This window comes from Anas acuta, chromosome 3 (genome assembly GCF_963932015.1).
Source record: "Anas acuta chromosome 3, bAnaAcu1.1, whole genome shotgun sequence".
In the NCBI taxonomy this organism is placed as follows: domain Eukaryota; kingdom Metazoa; phylum Chordata; class Aves; order Anseriformes; family Anatidae; genus Anas; species Anas acuta.
This window is the reverse complement of record NC_088981.1, coordinates 99,216,419-99,237,859: the sequence shown is the minus strand read 5'-3', so window position 1 is coordinate 99,237,859 and position 21,441 is coordinate 99,216,419. Positions and strand designations below refer to the sequence as shown.

The 21,441-nt window shown below is 34.2% G+C and overlaps 1 protein-coding gene and 1 long non-coding RNA gene across 24 annotated transcripts in view; one reads left to right on the top strand and one right to left on the bottom strand.

Annotated features, from left to right (window-relative positions):
- The window catches only part of MYT1L (myelin transcription factor 1 like), a 331,824-nt gene that overhangs the window by 198,759 nt on the left and 111,624 nt on the right, over positions 1-21,441 (top strand). The window lies entirely within an intron of this gene.
- Positions 5,922-10,457, bottom strand: LOC137854713 (uncharacterized). Its single transcript, XR_011095345.1, has 3 exons — positions 10,014-10,457; positions 7,958-8,253; positions 5,922-7,864 (listed from the first exon to the last, which is right to left on the bottom strand). It is a non-coding gene; the product is annotated as an uncharacterized lncRNA (long non-coding RNA).

Sequence of the window (21,441 nt, the reverse complement as noted above, 5' to 3'; positions counted from 1 at the left end):
CTCGGTATTTAAATTTGTCTTCAATGTACATGTTCAATATTGTCTTGTACTTCTGTATAAGCAACACTCGTTTTCTGAATCATTTGTGCATGAATTTCTCACACAATGTTTTAAAAATTTGTTTAAACTCAAGAATGCATTATTTTTTCTCATGTGCTGTACATTTTATTTGACATATTTTATACAGCAGCCTCTATTGTAAAATGGCTGATGTTTTGGCCATCTGATTAGAGAGATGTTCAAACTAGTATCAAAGTCTCCTGAAACCATTAAAATTTTTATCACTATTGACTTTTTCAGATTTTAAAGCACTTGTGGTGTTTATAAGACACACCACATATTTATAATATTTATAATACATATTTAGCACCAAATCAGATGACTGATTTGTAATGAGGATATTTGTTTTTAATTAATTAAATTGAAATTATACAGTTGGACTTTATGATTTCTATATGTCCATTCCAACTGAATTCTGTTCTGTTCTGTTCTGTTCTGTTCTGTTCTGTTCTTTTTCATTCCATTCCATTCTGTTCCATTCTATACATTTATGGTTAAGGCATTTATTTGAAAGATGCAAAATATAAAACAGTGACATATTTGTCCACTCAGTGTTGGATGTATCATTTTTTAACAGCAAATGAAGCTTAGGGTCAAGTCAAGACAACGCAAAATTAAAACAAGTGTTGTACCTGATATTAAAATTCTTTTGAATTACATTTTAAAAATATGAAACATTAAATATTTATATTCAGATATTTTTTTTTTTCCTTCATAAAAATGGTAATGTTTTTGTGGTTATTTTAAGGATTTGGTTAAATTGAAGCGCTGATTTAGAAACAGCCAAAATGATTCTTCTTAAAACCGCTATTGACATCTCAAACCATGTTTACTTTTGTCCATTTTCTCCATGTAAATACAAGCTTCATCAGTAATTAATGAATAGCACCAAATTAATGAATAGCACCAAATAAGGGGGTGTCGAGAGGCAGGAGACCTTTTCTCCATTAACACCAGCGACAGGACCCGCGGGAACGGAGTTAAGCTGAGGCAGGGGAAGTTTAGGCTGGACATCAGGAAGGGGTTCTTCACAGAGAGAGTGGTTGCACACTGGAACAGGCTCCCCAGGGAAGTGGTCACTGCACCGAGCCTGACTGAATTTAAGAAGAGATTGGACTGTGCACTTAGTCACATGGTCTGAACTTGGGTAGACCTGTGCGGTGTCAAGAGTTGGACTTGATGATCCTTAAGGGTCCCTTCCAACTCAGGATATTCTATGATTCTATGAAATCCTTCTTCACAAATTTTCTGAGCACTCAAAGTTAAGTGACATGATTATAATGCCCTTTCTACTTACAAGATTGTTATCTACATGCAGCTAGCATGCAGTTTTCAGAAACAATAATTTTGAAACCAAACAGAAGGAAACTCTTTAGCTTAAAAATAAATAAATAAATAAATCTTATGAGTTACGCTAACTTACACCTATGTCTATGTGTTTGTGTAACATCACTCTTTTGAGGTAGGGGGAACAAATAGTTGTAAGGTTTAGAAAGATTACATGCAGTTTGGAGACATCAATTCTGTATTTGCTTTCTTGACCTTCTGGTATGTCAGTACAGGAACAGACTGAATCTCAGAGCTGTTAATTAAATGAAATTTTGGGGCGGATGCACAAAGAATAAAAATTGGAAATACATCAAAAATTCATTTTTTCTAATGACTACGGAATTTGTATGGTTTTTAAATTGTTTTCTTGCCATGCTGATTATCAATCTATGAACCAAAATATATTTAACTAATATATGTCTTACTTAGTGTAAAACAAAATTCATTGTTGAAGCTTACAGCATACTTGTTTTCTGAAATAGCAATATATAAATTTGTTTAATCTTGTCCAATCAACACCTAATAATTTTAAGTTTTTGAAATAATTTGTTATTTTTTTCTTCTTTCTAATTTGCTTTTTGGCTGGGAAAGACCCTCCAACATTTCTTCCGAGGAAATCAGACTGTCTTAAAAATTTCATGTGCTGAGGGAATTGTGATGCCTAACTCAATTCCGTTTAGGCCTACAGAGCATTTTAATGAGGTTAAGACCTTTCCATTCACAATATCAGACTAGCTCATTATAAGAAATGAAATGTGTTTGCTTCCACTAGATGCATTTGGAGTTCTGTAGCATTATTTTATTTATTTATTTTTATAACATCTTGAAGTCTCTGGAATTTCTGGTTTTGCTGTAGATTTGTTTTTATTTTATTTTATTTTATTTTATTTTATTTTATTTTATTTTATTTTATTTTATTTTATTTTATTTTATTTTATTTTATTTTTGTCAATATAGTTTTATCTTTATAATACCAATGTGACTGTGAAAATGGTGTTCAGATACTACATTAAATTTGAAATGAAATATACAGATCCTTTCAAATTTTCAGACAGATTCAGGAGACGAGATGTTCTGGTGACAAAATATTAGGTAGAAGTTAAAGGAGAGTTTTATTATATGTTTTGTACCCCATTTAATTATAAAGGGTTGTTATTAAGGTTCACAAATCTAAACCATAATCCTGCAATGCTACGCTTAACCAGGGAAACGAGCAGAATTTATAAGCCATTGAGGTGTATCAAAGACAGGTATTAGGATAAGAAAATACTGGTAACGACTTGTTGCATCATTTCCATCTATTTGAATTTTTCTTTGTACCAAACTTTGCTGTAAAATGAAACTTTGCATGACAGTGAATACTTTCCTGTCAGCTCTAAAGTACAGGGCTTATTTTAGCTTGCTAGATGGGCATGCTAACAAGTCAACTAAGATGGACAGGGTGCTCTGCAGGGCAGTTTAAGACAGAATGGTAGGATCTCTAAAATTAACTTTGAGGGAGCATGTTTCTCCAGTGACTGCATAAAAAGTTCAAAAAGATTAGCATTCCAGTCTGAGTGTAAGTGCCCAAAGTTAGGTAGTATAAGAGCAGTGTCATATCTTTATTATTATTATTATTATTATTTGTATTTCAGTAATAGCTAGAAACTTGAAGTTATCATGGATCCTCTAGCAGCAGCTATAATGCCTAAATGTTAAAGATTGCATAGTAAGATTTCAGTACCTGATGTATGTGTTTGTAGTCACCAAGGTCAACTAGAATACCCACAGTTCATGGAGTTAAAGAAATTTATATACCTTTGCTGGGAAAAAAAAAAAAAAAAAGTAAAAGATATGGGGGTGGGAGGAGTGACACATAGAAAAATGTGAAGACATGAAAAGATTTCATATCTTTTGAGTGAAAAGCAGAGGCTCTTACTGGACCATACTCCTGACACTGCTTATTTCATTCACTTAATAGCTTTTCAGGCCCATTGTGGAGCGTAGCATAATAATGAACAGTACTCTTACACATGCAAAACTGTGTATTTTTGAAGAATAAACATGATCCAGATCCTTGAACAGTTAGTTGCGAACAACCTCTCTGGTTATATTGCAGTTAGCCAAGGCACACTAGGACAGTGCTCTCAGAACCATGTTTTCGGGACATCTATCAGCTAACTCTCTGAAGAAAAATATAAATATTTGAATGTTCTTTCCTTGTGATTAGTCAGACGTTAGCCAGTTTCATTAGTAAACTTTAAAGACAAAAGGATTCATATTTTATGTATACAACTATAAATGCAAAAGTCCAACTTCTGGTCACAGTAGTGGATTTACAAAAGTATCTCTAAGATACACAGGTGAAAATTCCATAGCTACTCTCAATTAACTGAGCATAAACTATGGCCTGTATTATTTGCCAAGCAAATGTGAATGACAGCTTTGGAAGTATTACTCTCTACTGTGCTGCTATGCATTTATTATTTACAACAAAAAAAAAAAAAAAAAAAAAAAAAAAAAAAAAAAGAAAACACACACACACAAAAAGCAAACAAATAAATAAAAACCATCCTCTCTAAGGTTGTCTAAGGTTTGTCAAGTAAATAGGTATTTAGATGCCTCATAAAAATTTTAACCAAATTCTATGAAAATAAATACTTATTACATGCAGTGGCCTATTTTAAAAGCATCTTAATATTGTCTTTTTTTTTTTTTTCTCAAATAACAAAAGCAATTAGATTCTGTAATGGATTAATCACTTGCTAAATATGACATGCTTCAGAATAAAACAAATTTTAACAAATAAGAGTTCCAAAAGGAACTTTAAGCTTGTAGCTTGGTACAAATATTGAATAGAAATTCAATCTAAACATAATTTTATTCTTAAACAATATGCATCAAATTTAAGTGAAGAATGAATTTTTAAGGCCAAATGATAAGTCTTTCTAATTTAAAATATAAATACATATAGAGCTCTCAATATATTATGAATTTGTTTCCTGAAAACAATAATTCAGGTAAAATAAAGCATCTTAAAGACTTCATCTGTCAAGGAATTTTGCATAACTTTTCTCCCATTCATATTGCATAAATATTTTTGTTTGTTTGTTTCATTAATTACTGATACAATGTCTGGCAAAAATATGCAATCCTCAAAAGTGAGGAGGGATCTTAAAATAATGTTTGGATCTATAACGTATGAGTTGTCCCTAGCCTTATAAAATTTATTATATTTTAATTTACCACCGTTTTTTACAGCCCTTTTTTGTTGATTTACGAAGCTGTCTGTTGTTACCTATCGCATTATACAGATAGAATTTTGATCATCTTTTAATTTTTAAGCATGAGATTTGCCACTTGATACACTTGATTTACTTAAATTTATAAACATTGTAGAATTTAGCATTGTTCTTCTGATCAGGAAAAGCTCCACACACCCTTGTATTGCCTTTACATTATATACTGCAGTTAAGTCATCTACATGTATATTTTAGAATAGAGTGAGCAAAATAATTCAGACTCCCAAACTTCAAAATTAAAAGACTCAAATGTCTCTCTCTTATTAGAAAATTATTGAATTTCTCTGGCTTGTTGTGCCATGTTTCTGATTCAAATTTTTTCATTTCATATACCTTTTCACCCACCAGTTTGATTGCCATGGCTGCAGCCGTGGGTGAATAATTGCCTGTCTTCACAGGAGCATGTTCTGGAGCTAAAGTCGAGTGCTTGCTTCCTGATGTATGCCTCATTTGGATTCTGCCGACAGCCTAGGGGCTGTATTATTCATGCCTTGACAGATAGCACTCACTAAAAGCATTGGAACAGGGCCAGGTACTGGCAGAGAGATAGTGGAGCATTGCAACTTGCAACTGAGAGGAGCATCTATAATACAAAAAAGAGAAATCCTCATACCTCCCTTTTACTGGTCTCACTTTGATGGAAAATTCATTTGCATCAAAATAAAATACCCTAAAAATAAGTACATTTTTTCTAAACCACGCTTGAAAGTTTAACACAATTTTCCACATTTAATTGCAAAGCTGATTTTAATTAGTAAGGCCCTGCATGTGAAAAATGAAGATTCACTTGGGTGAGTGTAACACATTGCAGTGTCTGCTGAATGCTCTAATTAATGTATGGCTGCTGTACAACAGGGTGCACTGTGGGATATTTATGAAAAATTCTGTGCACGCAGACAGTCTATCTGTATTTTAGTTCTTGAATCCACAAGAATAAATAACTTTTCCCCCTTTATTCTTTATGAGGCATCATTGTGCATGCCATCGCTCCATCCATAAACTTTATGGCACGCCTGTCCTTTTTACTATTTGTCAATGATATTATAAATCAGAAGCCAGAACATACATATTTTAACATTAATTTGATAGCAGAGCATGGCTGCATGCTGTGCAGAACCAGAGGTCCACTGATGCATTTGTGTTAAAGCCTAACCACAAAACAGTCCTTATGGTTCCTTCTTTTTTTGATACTGTGAAAAATCATACTGAATGTTGGAAGTATAGAAAAATGCATATTCATTTCTCTCAATGCTGATCACCAACCTTTAATATAATGTTAAATAACAATAAAATGATCTACTGGATATTTACCTGAGGACAAAAAAGTACTCTGGCTCTACCTAGGCAATTTAATTCTTTCATTTAATGGTATATTTGCTAAAGATTTTAGTAAGTAGCAGTAAATACCAAGAATAATACTATAATTGTATTTTATACAACATAATTCACCATTCAGTATTTGTAGGAGATGTTAATAAATGGAGATTCACTGCTTTGTTAAATCCGGCTAAAGAGAAATAAATAAACAAACACATAAATAAATAATAAAATGAAAGAGCATAGGGATTTTTAAACAGAACACTGCAAACAATAAATAAATGTGCTGACAGAGAATCTATAATGTATTAGAGTTCTGTATTGGCTGCTGTCTGGATTCAGCAATATATTCTTTGTCTGATTGTTGATTAATGATTAGAAAGGTACAAAGTTGGGTCTGAAACGTCAACCAGACGTAACACCAGCAATTGGCATGTTGCTCTGCATGCTAGTGACCATTATCTAAAGCTTACTACATAAAAGAACCACAGCTCAATTCCTCCTACCACCATATGGATTGGGAATAGCAATTTCAGTGGCAGCAAGTCTCTTCATGTGCCAGGAGTACTAGGGATAAAAATCAAAGGCAGAAGAGTGTTGATCCAACAGTAACAGTAAACAGCAGATTTTGGATGACCTTTCTGCAGTGGGTCTCTAAGCTTGCATGTTGCTCAGGTGATATGCTCATTTTCTTTGAAGTGGTGGGTACTGGATTTCTCATGCAGAAATCCACTCACAGCCACCATGTTTTCTGTGGAAAGGTCTGTATGGAAATGTTGCCATCAGCCACAAAATAGATGAATAACATGCAGAAAGTATGGGAAAGAAAAATAAATAAATACATCAAAAACAACAACAAAAAACACACCCAGCAATAGAAGAAGATCCTGAAAGTAGCTATACATAATTTTCTTTGCCTATGGGAAATTTATTTGGTTGGCCAGCTATCTTTGCTGAGAACATTTTGTTCTCTTAGGAGAGAAATAAATTGTTTAAGGTTGAATAATTTGTGCTTTTTGTAATGAAAATGAGGATCTACAGAGTCCATTCACACATGATGGGCAAGACATTTCATCTGCCTATGACTCTGTTTCCCCACTTGTAAACAGGGAGAGAATTTCAGGCATCTTAAGATGTAAAGAAAGAAGCATATATTGGGTGAAAACTCTATTTATTGAATATTTAAATAAAGACTTTTAAGTGAACACTGATATTAGAGGACATCTAACCTTACATTTCAGTACTTTCTGTATCAAAAGCAATATAGCAAAAGTAACTGATTTGCAATAATAACAACAATTTTACATTTAGAAACAACTACAGTTTCCCTATTCCATACTTTGTGAATTACTTCTTCATATTTTGTGAATTACTACTTCATGCTTTTATGTAAAAATGTTGATTCTGAGATTTAAAAAGCTGGAAGTATCAAGATGTGTGTGTTTTAGTGATAACACAGTCATAGTTATTAGACTTACACTACATCAGAAAAGTCTGGAGCATCACTGGACACTGGCTTTTAACATACTGTAGAGCTGCCTACATACTTCTTATTTTGAGAGGAAATTATCTGAAATTCCTTCTTAAGAAATTATCTGAATTCTACCAAAATCCTTTAAAAAAGTGGCAGAGGAAGTCAGATATTTCTTTCAAGTATTCAGATCTTATGAGATCAGACACCTTAGTATTACTTTGATGAGCAAAAGATTATAAAGAAGCTAAGAAATCAAGAAACCCACTTTAATATGAAGAAACCAGATATGAAGGTCTGCATGGATCTTCTGCATGGTCTTAATCACTAGACGTTGATAGCAGCATAGTCCGTATTGATGGACATGGAGAGTCACAAAGATGATGAAGAATCTGGAGTGTGTCACCTATGAAGAAAGGTTGAGAGAGCTGAGACTGTTTAGCCTAGAGAAGAGAAGTCTCAGGGGAGATCTCATTAATGTTTATAAATACCTAAATACCTAAAGAGAGGGTGCAAAGAGGATGGAACTACTCTCTTTTTAGTGGTGTCCAGCACCAGGACAAAGGCAATAGCCACACACTCAAACATGGGAGGTGTCATCTGAACCTCAGGAAGCACTTCTTTACTGTGTGAGTGACATAGTACTGGCACAGTTTGCCCAGAGTGGTTGTGGAGTCTCCCTCCCTGGAGATCTTCAAAAGCCACCTGGACGTGGTCTTGGGCAGCTGCTTTAGGTTTCTGGGTTGGACTAGGTCCCCCCCAGGGGTCTCTTCCAACTTCAACCATTCCTTGAATCTGTGAAAAAGGACAGAAATGAGGCATAAAAGAGTAAAGTGAGAAAATAAAAACAAGCTGGTAAGAAAAAGACCATAAATAGTTGTTGGTTGTTGGATGTATTTTTTCCTAAAATAAACTGTGATGTGTCTTTAAAGACTTTCATCGAAGTTCTTCAATAAGTTGAGACAGTTCTTTCAAAGACATCACTTCATATTAGTGGTTGGTATGAAGTCCTGCTTCTAGTCGTGTCAGCTCAGGACAGGGAAAGGAGAGATACTCCTGAGATATCTTTGATGACAATAATAAAACTAAATAAATATATCCACAGTAGAGAATCAAATGCCCAGGGGTTAAATACCTCCTGAAGACATCTTTAGCACTATACAGTTTAGGACACTCTGAATATAACTTTAACCAGATGACTAGACCTACCGAATTAGTCTCCTGGTTATTCACCTGAATCACCTTTCCAAGAAAATTTTGATGTACACTGATTACATAAAAAGAGATTGCAGAATCTAATGCCTTTTTGTTATTTGCAGGGATCAGCGGTGCCACACTTTAAGTACACTTTGTATCCTTGTGAAGCAGTGTAATGTCTAAGAGGAAATACTCCTGAGAAATAAGTTAGGCCTGTGTTTTAAACTAAGTTCGATTTATGATAAAATTGTCATCCTCATAATGTCTCCATGAGAAAATCGTACCCATGTTTGGTAAACAAGAAATAGGCATTCAGAATAAAGGCTAAAGCTAAGAGCTACAGCTAAAAGCTGTCAGGAATTTGGCTTCTCCTTCAAGTCACCCAGTGGTGACCCTCAAAAACGGACCCTCAAAATCTGCCTCTAATTTTGTGCCTAACTCTGAAGTCAAAGTAGACTTGTATAGAATTATACTGTAAACATTAATCTTCATCAAATTTCAGATATTCTTCTAGGAAGCATTTATTTGGGCACCCTGATAACTATTTTGTATTAAATCAATAACATAATTATTACATCTATAATATCTTATCTTCTGGTTTCAATGTAGCAAGTATTTTTAAAGTCTTCCAATTTGCGATCTGTACAAGCATAGCACTCACACACTATTTTATGATTTGTCAATAGAAGTTAGAATATATATCTCCCATCTTCTGGGAACTTCTGTTGACTATAAAGAAGTTATCAGGATGTTTTTTTGCTCTCTTTTCTTGATCTGTTTTTGTTTTATGGACAATAATATATGCTAAGGGAAGAGGGAAGGAATTGTGTCACTCTGAGGATAGAGTTACACAGACTCTCTGGATAGACTCTGGAAACTCTGATTCCAGTCCCAATATTAGCATTTCATATAAAAGACACATTTGTTTTAGAGAGGAACAGAATGCAGTCTTGACAAGATAGCAGAGAACATGTAAATGTTGTCTTTTGCATGAAGTATTAGCAAAGTGCACACTCTAAACCCAGATTATTGTAAAATCTCCTGAGTAAGCACTCTTCTTTGACATGTAGAATGAAGTTTCAGTTAACACTGGCAAAAGAGTGAAAATTGAAAAAAATGAAAACAAATTTCTCACACATTAAAGCTGGAATTGATTCCTCCTCTGATCATCTCATAATGAAAATTCATCTGAATTCACCTCAGTTTCTGTAAGGAAAAAGCCTTAAGGTACTTAATTCTGTGAGTGGAAATCCCCCAGTTCGGGAAGTAGATTCCTCCATTCCAGATTGCGGCATCTAAATTCTGGTGGGTGTTAAGTGCTTACATTTCCCTAGGTATTAGGACAGGAGCAGACGTACCTCACTTGGATGTTAAAATTCTGCTGTGCAGCTCTGCATAAAAACTGAAAGCTGTAATGCATTCATTCCCTTGATAAACCAGCAGTTCGTGACTCTTTGCTACCACATGAGAAATCTGCGTCACAGTAGGAAGTTGAGTCATGCCTCTGAATTCCACTCCAGCGCTTTTTGCTTTAGACCATGCAACTCATGTTAAAAGTTCATTTATACAAAGATTAGCAAATGATTATTTGTTATTGAGTATGGGCAGTGACAATAAGAATAATGTGCTAGAATTACTGATGTGCTGTATAATGTAGGTCTTGCACAGTCATGTTTTATTCTAAGATAATCAATTAGGATTAATAGTTTCTTGGCTCTTAATAACCTTAAGGACTATTTCAGTAGAAATGGACAAACAGACATCTCCAAGAATACTCTCTCTGATGTGAGTCTTATGGGGGGAGGTTGAAATCTATGTCTCAGAGAATTCTCTAGATACCCCTTACTTTGTAAAGGGAGGTAGCAGATAAAAAGTTCCAAGTAGTAGATGGATGACTGTTCTGCAGCACATTTATTACAATAACTGTATTTTATTCTCACAAAGCTTTTTGAACTGCTAATTTCAAAACAATTCACAAACGTTAACACAGGAGCCTCAGTGCATTTTGTGATGACACTTAAGTGTGTTGTTTCAAATGACACTAAAGGTCATATTGCTTATGATGTTGTAATACATTTGCAATAACACACTGAGTCACAAGACTGGTCATAGAAACTTTTTACCAGTGCACAGTTATACTACATAACAGTTTGAAATGGGCAAAAATGGGAAAACAAAACAAAGAGAAAAGATTAACTATATCTCTGAAAATAATTCTGACAATGTAATTGCATGACTTTATTTCAACAAAAGGTTTGAAATTAACATTTCTGGTTATTAAAACAGATACACTTATCTCTCCTTTTTAATTACATGTGATATAAGATATTACTAGCCTGACAGTCTTCTGTCCCTTCCACAATGGTGAGCTAAAAATTTGTTTTAGTGCTACTGGCAAGGAAAGCATATTTCTGAGTCATAGGACTGTCTCTGCAGCACCTTGGTGTTCCTTGAAAATACTGACATACTCAGAACTGACGTGCCCTGGCTTTGCTTAACTTATGAGACTTCACAAAGAAAGATGGACTCAGAAACTGAGTCAGAATTATAAAACAAATATAATATCAGAAAGAATGTAAATAAATTCTGATTACTGGGTTAACTTCATATCTTAGTATTCAGCCTTGCTGCTTCCAGTTATTAAAAGGATGTAGGGATGTAGGAGGAAAGACTGAACTGTTAAAATGGCATTGACTAGAAATTGAACCACTTGTTTAAAAGGTCAGAATTTAAGCAGAACTATACCATAGATAAAACATTCAGCATTTTCTGTCTACTATGATTTTAACTTATCAGTGAAAATTATAGTTGTCAGATTTAAAAATCACAGCCTATTGGACAGCTTTGGCTGAACCACATCAGAAATATCATGGTTAATTTAGATTTGCTAATAGACTTATTTTTTTTCACTTTTTATGTACACTATGGATTAAACCGATCTTTTATGTAAGCAAGAATGGAATTTCATTCCTCTTATACTAAGGCACACTTAGTCTAGTCTACGATTATGTTGTCTGTAAAAACAAGAACTCCCCAGGAAGACAAAAAATTCTTGGTTGTCCTGAAAAAAAAAAAAAAAACAGAACTAGTATCACCCTCACTATTTTTTAACCTATAGTGAAATCTACAATTATCTCATTCAGAGACAAAAGATTTACCTATTGGTTATGTTACAGTATATCTTTTCACAGTAACAAAGAATTTGAAGTGACATATTATCCATGTACATACAGAATCACAGCATCACAGAATAGTTGAGGTTGGAAGGGACGTCTGGATGTCAACTGGTCCAACCCCCTGCTCATGTAGGGACAGCCGGAGTATGTCACTCAGGACCATGTCCAGGCAGCTTTTGAAGATCTCCAAGAAGAAAGCTTATCCCTTCCTTCAAAACCCTCTAGGTATTATGGACACTAAAATATTTTCTGACACCTGAATCACCTTCCATTTAGAACACTTACCTGTTAATTACAGAATGAGAGAAAAATAGTTTTCCACCATTAAATTTATGCATCTGATTTCACAAAAAGCTATTCAACATCAAAACCACAAGCTTCTACAGCACCACTTACATAGACCTTATATACTGAAATGTAAGAGAAAGATCCTCAAAAATTCTGAGTCTGCAGTTGATCAAGCTTGTAATAGAAAACCTATTTACATGTATGTATGCCCAGAGGTGCAGCCAGCTTAGGAGAGCTGTGCTGCTCAGTGCTTTTAACATACCAGAACATTTGAGATATGCATACTACATCTATCTACAGCAGCATCTTCTGATCCTGTAGAGGTAGTAGGCTATGTGTGGTCACACTAACAAGCAGGGGACAACACTGATTATAGATAGCATAGCAGTCACATCCCCTTGCTGGACCAGCAATGAGAATGCTACATCAGGAAACAAGATTCTCTGCCAGTTTCTATATCAACCTGAGTGGACTGAAGCACAATGTTAATTCCCAAGCCAGAGTCATTACCAAAAGGACAACAGATGACAACTGGCTTGGATCAGGCTGCTTTCTGCCCCTTCTGCAGGCAGGAAGGAGTAAAAGGTTTTCTAGGAGAACAGAGAAAGAGAAAGAAAGCTAGCTTAATGATTAAAGACTCCTCTTGAGGGGCCAGATTTGGAGCTGTAGCAGGTTAATTGACTTCCAAAAAAATAAAATAAAATAAAATAAAATAAAATAAAATAAAATAAAATAAAATAAAATAAAATAAAATAAAATAAAATAAAATAAAATAAAATAAAATAAAAACAACCTGCGTTGTTAAAAAAAAAAACAGGCAGAAAACAGTACTGCACTGTCTGTATCTAAACACACAGCAATGAAGTAGCATCCATACTACAGACATGATTTGTGTAGCTGCATTGCAATTTGCCTTTCCGGATTATGAGTCACATTTTCAAAATGATGCCTAAGTAGGAATTGCAAGTAGATATATGTCAACAAGAGACAGAGAAGTGATTTCAAAAACATTCATTCCATGGTGCTTTATATTTCTTAGCATAGATATACCACAGCCTGCATGCTGGCTATAGTGACTCCCATGCTTATGTATCTATATATTCTCATTGGAGAATTTATTCACTAAGGAACTTAGTCATCTAAACTCAAGTGCTTTAAAGTTAAGTGTGATGACATTTAATTTTACCACAACTACTCCCATTATAGAACTGTGCCCCAAATTATATAGGGACCATTTTTAAAAGTGACTAACAAATTGCTAACTGCCTTTCAATGAGACATAAGCTTTAAACATCAAATGCATCAAACTATTCAAAAAATTAGAAGTAATAATTGGAGTGGTATATATTTTCTAAGAACATGACTTTTATCTCTTAAAACTGAAAAATCAGTTTCCTTTCCTGCCATCTTCCTGTTACATTTGTACTTCCAGATATTTCCCCTTTCTTTTTTCACTCTCTGATCCTTGCTGCCTTTCCTGTCTGTGCATCTTTAAAACTGAGCAGCTGAACCTCAGAGAGGGATAACTGTCGCATTTCCCTATGAAATCTAGCCATAGGAGGTATATTGGCAGCAGATTTTCAATGGAAACTGCCATTTCCACCCACAACCCAGCTGCCACATTTAAATCATGCTGTGTGGGGCTTCCACTCCCTTGGGAGGCTATTTTCATTTTCCTTCAGAGACTTTTCTACAGTCTAATAGAACTCACTGTCAGCTATAATAAGTAACATTATATACTGTAGTATTTTATTTTTTTTTAAATCGTGATATGAGTCAAGTTGGAGCCTCACTATCCTGGACTGGAATGTGATGGAATTTAAATGGATTTTTTTTTTTTTTTTTTTTTTGGCCTCAACTGACATCCTTCCTTTCATCACATATATGAAAAAAGGCCAGATTAAGGGAAGGCCATTTAGGCCCATCTAGGCATCTTGTTTTTGAAGTCATGTGATTAAGCCAATAGGTAAGCTTTCATTTTTTAGAACAGAGTATTTCTATTTCTTCTAGTCATTAGTAAACCTTGAGGGGAATAAATAAATAAATAAATAAATATGAACTGAGCTTAAGAGAGACAGTTTTGTCCCTTGAGTTTGCCAATCGCACAAGCCAATTTCTCTACGACAGGTGACCTTGTATAGTAGTGGAAATACTACCTGCAGGTAGTATCAGGAGTTCCCTGATACTACAACAGTGCAACCACCATGTGTTTCAGAAGGAGACTAGTCTGGTGGGTTATCAGCAAAAACAATATCTCTTTCAAGATGTAAGTCAGGGGTGAGGGGAGCAGGGGAAGTGCAACAACATCCTCTCTGAGGATGTAATAATACTCCCCAATGCCTACTTTGCACAGGGTAGAAAAGCTTAACCCATTATATTTGTGTCTTTTGAGGTGTATGTCCCATTACTGCAACACTGAGCTAAAGTTAGGACAGGACAACTGTGTGGGTTGCATTACTCTAATGTATCTCTAACAGAAACTGTTAATAGGGACTGTTGAAAAGTACGTAATACTAAAATAGCTGTATCCAAGAGGCATACAAGATAGTACAGCAATTACCATAAAGTCTTTGTTACAAGTTTGTGTTTATAACCTTGCGCACAGTAGTAAGCAGAAAGGCACAATGGCTAGTATCAAAATTTTGTCCTAGAAAGCTCAAGCAGGTATAATGATAAAGGTATTTTAGAAATTCTCTTTATACTAAACAGATTTTTATGTGAATTAATTTATTTATTTATTTAATTTATTTATTTATTTGGTTTAGAGCCCACCAAGGAAGAAAGCACCTTTAAAGATAATGTAGAGGGTAAACTTCTAGCTTCCTCATAATCACATGTTTTCTAAATGCATATTAATGATGATGAACATTTTTACAAAGAGACTAATTTTAGCTGCAGCTCCATAATGCATAAAGTACAGGGAATGCTGTCATTTCTATTCTGTCTTAGAATAATCATGTTTTCTCTGTACTACAGAAAGGCACATTCTTTTTTCTTTTCCAAAATAGGGAGATTTAAACATCTCAATCCTCTAACAACCAGAATTTAGAATATTTCACACTTGAATGACTCCTAACCAACCATGCAAGACAAAGAGCAGTGTCCTGTAGCTTGTGTTGGAAGTGAGAATCCAGTACATAAGCGCTGAAGTGGTTGCAGCTTGTATCATTTTGTTTTTGTCATTTTTTTATGTTATTTCAGATGTTTACTGATGACAGTCCTATTCTTGCATTAGAAGACTGGTCCACAGTATTATTATTTCCATTGTCTGTATTCCTTAGCTGTTAGCTTTTTGGATCAAGTAAGATACTTATTGCTATAGTTACGGGAAAATTGGTGTATCCTCTTTCTTAATTCTCTGCCATATATCTTTCTTAGTTAAAATTAAGTTGGGAGCTAGTGCTATTGTATATTCATGTAGAGGTAACAGAACAAGTATTCATGATAGAAATCAGTAGCTGATAGTCTCATTATAGTAGCCTTACATTAGAGATGCAGTAAATGACAGCATACCCTGTTACTCAATACTTAAGTACATGCTAGAATGATAGTTTGACCTGCTGCGTTGTTGTTAAATATGATCTATCGAGTCTGTGTCTAAGGGTGTTGATTGTACTAATGTGTATCTAGCCGTGTTGTTAAATGATTGACAGTATAACAACATGAATCGCCTTTGATTTCCAACAGTTTATTCCCCTTGAATTTTGAATGCTTGAACTGAGCATGCTGAATTTCTTAAAAGCAATTGCTTTTAACATTTTGGAATAGAAATGTTTCATATTATGTCCAAGGCTTAAACATCATGACTATGCAAAGATCTGTTGTAACAGATAGATGCAGTCTTGTAGCATTTTCTTACTCTTTCATATTGGTGAAAGATTGATTCTGAACTTTTCCCATATTACAACACCACATTATCATGAAAAGAAAAAAAAAAAAAAAAAAAAAAAAAAGAATGGGAAACTGTTTTGCCCTCTATCTGTAAACAGAATTGTCATATTGTCATTACCACTGAGGTTGAAAATATAGGATGCACACAAATCAGGACATCTTAGCAGCTCTGCATACTGCTTTGGTTTAGCTCAAAGTAGCCAATCTCATTTTTATCTGTTTGTAGAAAAACAGAGGTTTTTCCTTCCTGATGTTTTTATTCTAGTTCAGATTTCTGAAATAAACAAAATAAAGTTTACAATTTGACATTAGTGCAGAAACTAGTGTTCTTTCATTTAGTGCAGAAATTGTCAATGGATTTGCATGTTTGAATTCTTACATATCTGGGTTATATTTAAATAAACATCAGAGTGTTCAGAATCAATAGCAACTTAGAAAAACTTGATTATCTGCATTTCATCTAAAGAATCAATATGAGTCATTAAACTTGTTCTCTTTGGATTATCCTAGTCTCTTTGGTCATTCCCTGTATTCAAGCAATGGCAATGGCAATAAGAAGTAGTCTCTTGTGACTTTTGGCTCTTACACACACAGTTGGGTATTTGCAATTCTAAGATTTGTACAGCTACAGATTTGTTTGACATTAGATCAGGCAGATATTTTTTGAAAGAAAGACAAGATATAGGGAGGAGAATTATTCATGTTGTTATATGGCCGCTGTGTAAAGGAAATAGGCTGAATTTTGTTTTTCTCTTTATTAAGATATTGTAGTGCTTGTTTATAAAATCTGCTAAGTACTATATTTATTAGGGATGGACATACAGCTTTTAAAATAATGAGAGAATCTAATGGGATGATTTCTGTCATATGTCAGATTCCTCAGTGGTAGAAATGTAAGCTAAATCACCATTAACTCCCTTTATTTTCAGTGGCAAGAGATAGGCAAAGTGTCTAAAAAAGGTGAGATGAATTGTCTCCCAAGAGATTCCAGCTTCTCTGCATTGACTACAAAGGAAACTTAACATGACATGTATAGACTTAGGTTTTAGAAGCCTAGGGGTAGGTGACATCCATGACATCATAAGTCAGGGGGCAATCAGATATTATATTGATTTATTTACATAAATACTTTTGAATAATCTGCAACTGCAGGGCATGTACTTTGCTAACCTGTGCTGCCACTTAGGCTTTCAGTCTTATGATTTGTTACATTTGTTTTTCACATCTTGCTTTAAATGAGCTCTCCAGGGCTGAGATTTTTCCAGTGTATTTGTACAACACCATTACTGTGCCTTATTTTTCTTCACTGAACACCTATGGGATTCAACTAATTAAATAAACCTATTGTTTAAATGGGTCAATTACCACAAAACCAAAAGTTTCATTTCAGTTGTCAAGTCCCAAGAGCAGAGATACTTTGGTGATGGGTAAAATGATGTATCTGGAGGCTAGATGAGCCACTAAGTTTGCCACTGTTCATCATGGGGTTTCAGTGAATTAGAGTGGGAAGGTGCCGAACATCTAAGATGCATAGGATCCAGTTAAAGATCTTCATGTAGACTTAAGTTACCGTGTCTGTATTGACTACATCAAAGATAGCCTGCTTTGTTTTGTTTAAAAATGCATACTTCAATATTAGAATTTCCTAAAACAAGAAACAAACAAACAAACAAACACTTAAAATCAAGCTTGGGGCTCCATTAATTCATTTCACTTTTGTCCTGTGATTCTATGTTCCTGTTGTTACTCCCAGGCAATTTTTGTAATGTTGTTTTTTAAAAATACTAATTATTCTTTAGTACTTAGTTAAATTATGCTATACACATGAGTAGATCTGTGGTATATTTGTGGCTACTTATATGCTTAAAAAGGCTCTGAGGTGCAAAATGATTGAGTTGCCTTTTAGAGCTCTGTGAAGTAAATATAACATCTGGTACCTTTACATTTGAGATCCAGCATGCTTCTGGATGCTTCCATAATTTTTCTTACTGCTCAGTAACGGAGTACACAAATATTTGAAATTCAAGAAGGATAAAGGGGATAATCAAATTCTCTACATTTCACCATTCATATTGGTCATGCTCATACCTGTTCAGGTATATTAATAATTTTCATTTAACTGCAATACTATTATATACACACCTAATCTGTACAACTAAAGATGTAGTGTTTTGACACTTCATACATAGAAAACTTTTTTTGTCTTTAATAATCTGATTTATTGAACCAGAAGCAGAAGCTCATAGGAAAGTTTGAAACACAGCAAAGCTGCAGAGATGAGATTACCATATTTTAAATTTCATTTTTTTACTTTTTATTACAGTTTAAATAGATAAAAATATATTAATGTGGTCCCACTTTTAGGAAAATATTCAAGCATTTAAAATGTGGATGGGAACACAGATTTTCCAAAATATTGACTCTGGATTTGTGCCTGACTCCCACTGAAAAGATAGGGGTGAGGGCAGTCATTCTGTAAGCAGTATTAGATGTTATGGTGCTTGCTAGTGCAATGATTGCAAGAAGCATGCCTGATTCTGGAACAGTATTCAAGGCTTTGGCTCAGTTGCCAGCAGGTTCCTGGAAAGCAGATTAAGGTAAACTAGTCTTCTAGGTTGGGATTCCTAACAGGCAGGGTACAAAGAATTTTAATCCAGCCAGTTGGAAGTACTAAAACCAATGTCCTAACTCTGTTTTATAATCTGCAATTAGCCATCTCTGTGAAATAATGACTCAAAAAAAGAATGTCCTTCTTGAACTTTGACTTGTTGCTTTTCCCTTTTCTCTTATGTAGCTTAGTGGTTAATGTGTTGGACAAAGTTCTTTACCCTTCCCAGCCTGGGAAGATTTGAATCAATACCTCCCATGTTCCATGACAGTACTTGGGCACTATGCTGGACATCTCTGGGGTAAAGAAGTCTTCTGATCAGTACAGCCTAGAAAGCAAAAGTAATTTCCCAGAAGGAAGTTTGACTCTACTGTCTGTTACCACTGTCCACTGAGTTTGCTGCTCATGCCTGTAGTAATTTGGCATACTTTAAGCAATCAGTTGTTCAAATGGGAAAGAAAAATTGTCCTCAGCTGACAGATTTTATTCTCACAATTGGGTAGGCAAATTGCTAGACTGGAGTAAATCTCTTTCTCTGAATTTATGATACTTTCATTCCTATCAATTCAGTGGTCCAGCTTCAATGACAGTGCTACCATTTCTTCCTTAGAATAGCACATAGTCTGCTGGGAAGAACATCCTCCTGGAGTGCAGGGAGTGTATGTTCAAGCCATAGGTGTTCGTGGAGTCTAAATACCTTATTTTCTTGTCTACTGTTAACAACTGATAGTATAAGTCCTTTAAAGCCAAAGGTCATCACTGCTTTGAGAGTGATTTAAAGTTTTATGCAAATTAATTAGCTTTGCTCATTCTTTGAAGACTTGTTAGAAGAATTATCTGCAAAATTCCTATTTTCTGAATACCCTAAAATACTTCACCTGCAGGTATGGATTTGAAAGCTATATAGACCAAACCAAAAATAATACTTATGGCATTCAGTAGGATATGTTTAAGTGTTTTGGGAACTTTCTGCCTGTAACGTCATGTTGAAGTCTGTTTCCAGACTCTTCCTAATTTCCTATCCTCAATTGTATACGATAAAATTCCACCTCAGTACTAATTCATATGCTTAAGTGGTTTATTAAATGTTTTTTGATAACCTTAGTCTACTTATGTCTACAATACATTTTTAGGTTATGCTTTACATTAAAATAAATTCTGATGTGAAATAAATAAATAAATAAATAAATAAATAAAAGAATGGCAGCACTGTTTCTGGAGTTACATTTTAGCTTGAAAAAAAAATCTAAGCTTTTTCAAATTACTAAATCAGTTAAAAAAAAAAAAAAGAGAGAGAAAAAAAAAAAGAGAAAAAAAAAAAAAGAGGAAAAAAAAACCAGTGTTATCCTGATTTTGGACATAATATTGCCATCATCTTATTTTCTTGAGTTAGGTATTATAGCACAAGACTTCTGAAATCGGAGATTCAATAGAAAAGAGATACAAATGTAAAAAGAAGACTGGTAAACGTGATAAATAGTAATCACTTTATCTAAATTAGGTACTTAAAGTTGACTGAATTATTATTTGTCACATATTCTCCCTTTATAATCCATATAGGGAAACAGACACTCTAAGTGGAAAGTTTCCTCCAGATATAGATGTCATGTCCCACTTTTCATATTTGAGGTATGATATCATTTAGAGAATATAAATCAATAATTTGATTGAGAAAATTTCCTGTATTTCTCTGATCCCATACAATTATAGTTAGAGATGTTTAATTGTTATAGTTTATAAACAGTAACCATACTAATTATGTTGCGAATTAGAATTAAATTAGTAAAAAATTACATTAACAATCAAGTTCAACTCTGTGAAAGAAATATGTATTTTCTGATGAAGAATCCTCCTAAATGTAAGAGTGAGTGACACCAAATGTTTTTTAATGAAGAAAAAAAAAAATACTGAGAGTTAAAAATATACCATAAATCATCTTCTAACTAAGGAATATAAATTTGTATATTATGTCTTCAATTTCTTCAGTTATTAATGTCTATAAGTCCTCTTGGAGCTTATCACTATGAGAGCCAACAATGTTCTTTCCACAAGAATTATTCATGATAGATTTGAAAAAACTCAGATGACTTAGACATACATTCAAGAAGTGTGGAATATTCAAAAGTGTATTTCAGGAAACCCAAATATATATTGCACTGAAAGCCATGAGAACTGAAGCTTAAGGGGAAAATAAGACAAACATAGCTGACCAGGGAAATACTGTGAGCAATAAAGGAATGGATAGAGGCATACATGACAGATAAATCAATGAGGTCATTGTATGAGCAGGGATGAACAAGTCTCAAATATAAGCAAATAAGGGAATGATCACAAACGACAAAATTGAAAATTGCAGGAGCTATAAGGAAAACAATAACAGATTTTACAAATATATGAAGAACAAGAGGTCAATGAGAGAGACTGTAGTCTCTGTATGTGATTGTGAGGGGAAGTCAGTGACTGATGAAGGGAAGCTGAAGACTGCCAGGTAGCTGAACATTTCCTTTCCCTCGACATGCTTACCAGAGGGAAAATGCCAGAAACAGAGAAGTGTCCTGGAGGCGGAATCTGAAAAATTAATGAAACAAAAGCTGATAGCAGAACAGGTTAAAAAAAGAAAAAGAAAATAGGACAGCTAAATAGTAGGTTCTAAGTTTGGTGTCCTGTTTCCCAGGCTTCTGAAAGACTTCAATAATTATTTTTTTTCAACAGATTCTGAGGTCTATAATATATGAGGTATATATGAGGTATATGAAGTTTATAGCTGAAGAGAAGGGCTCCAGTGCAAGACAGTATTTTAAAAGTTTTATGAGAATAATACAG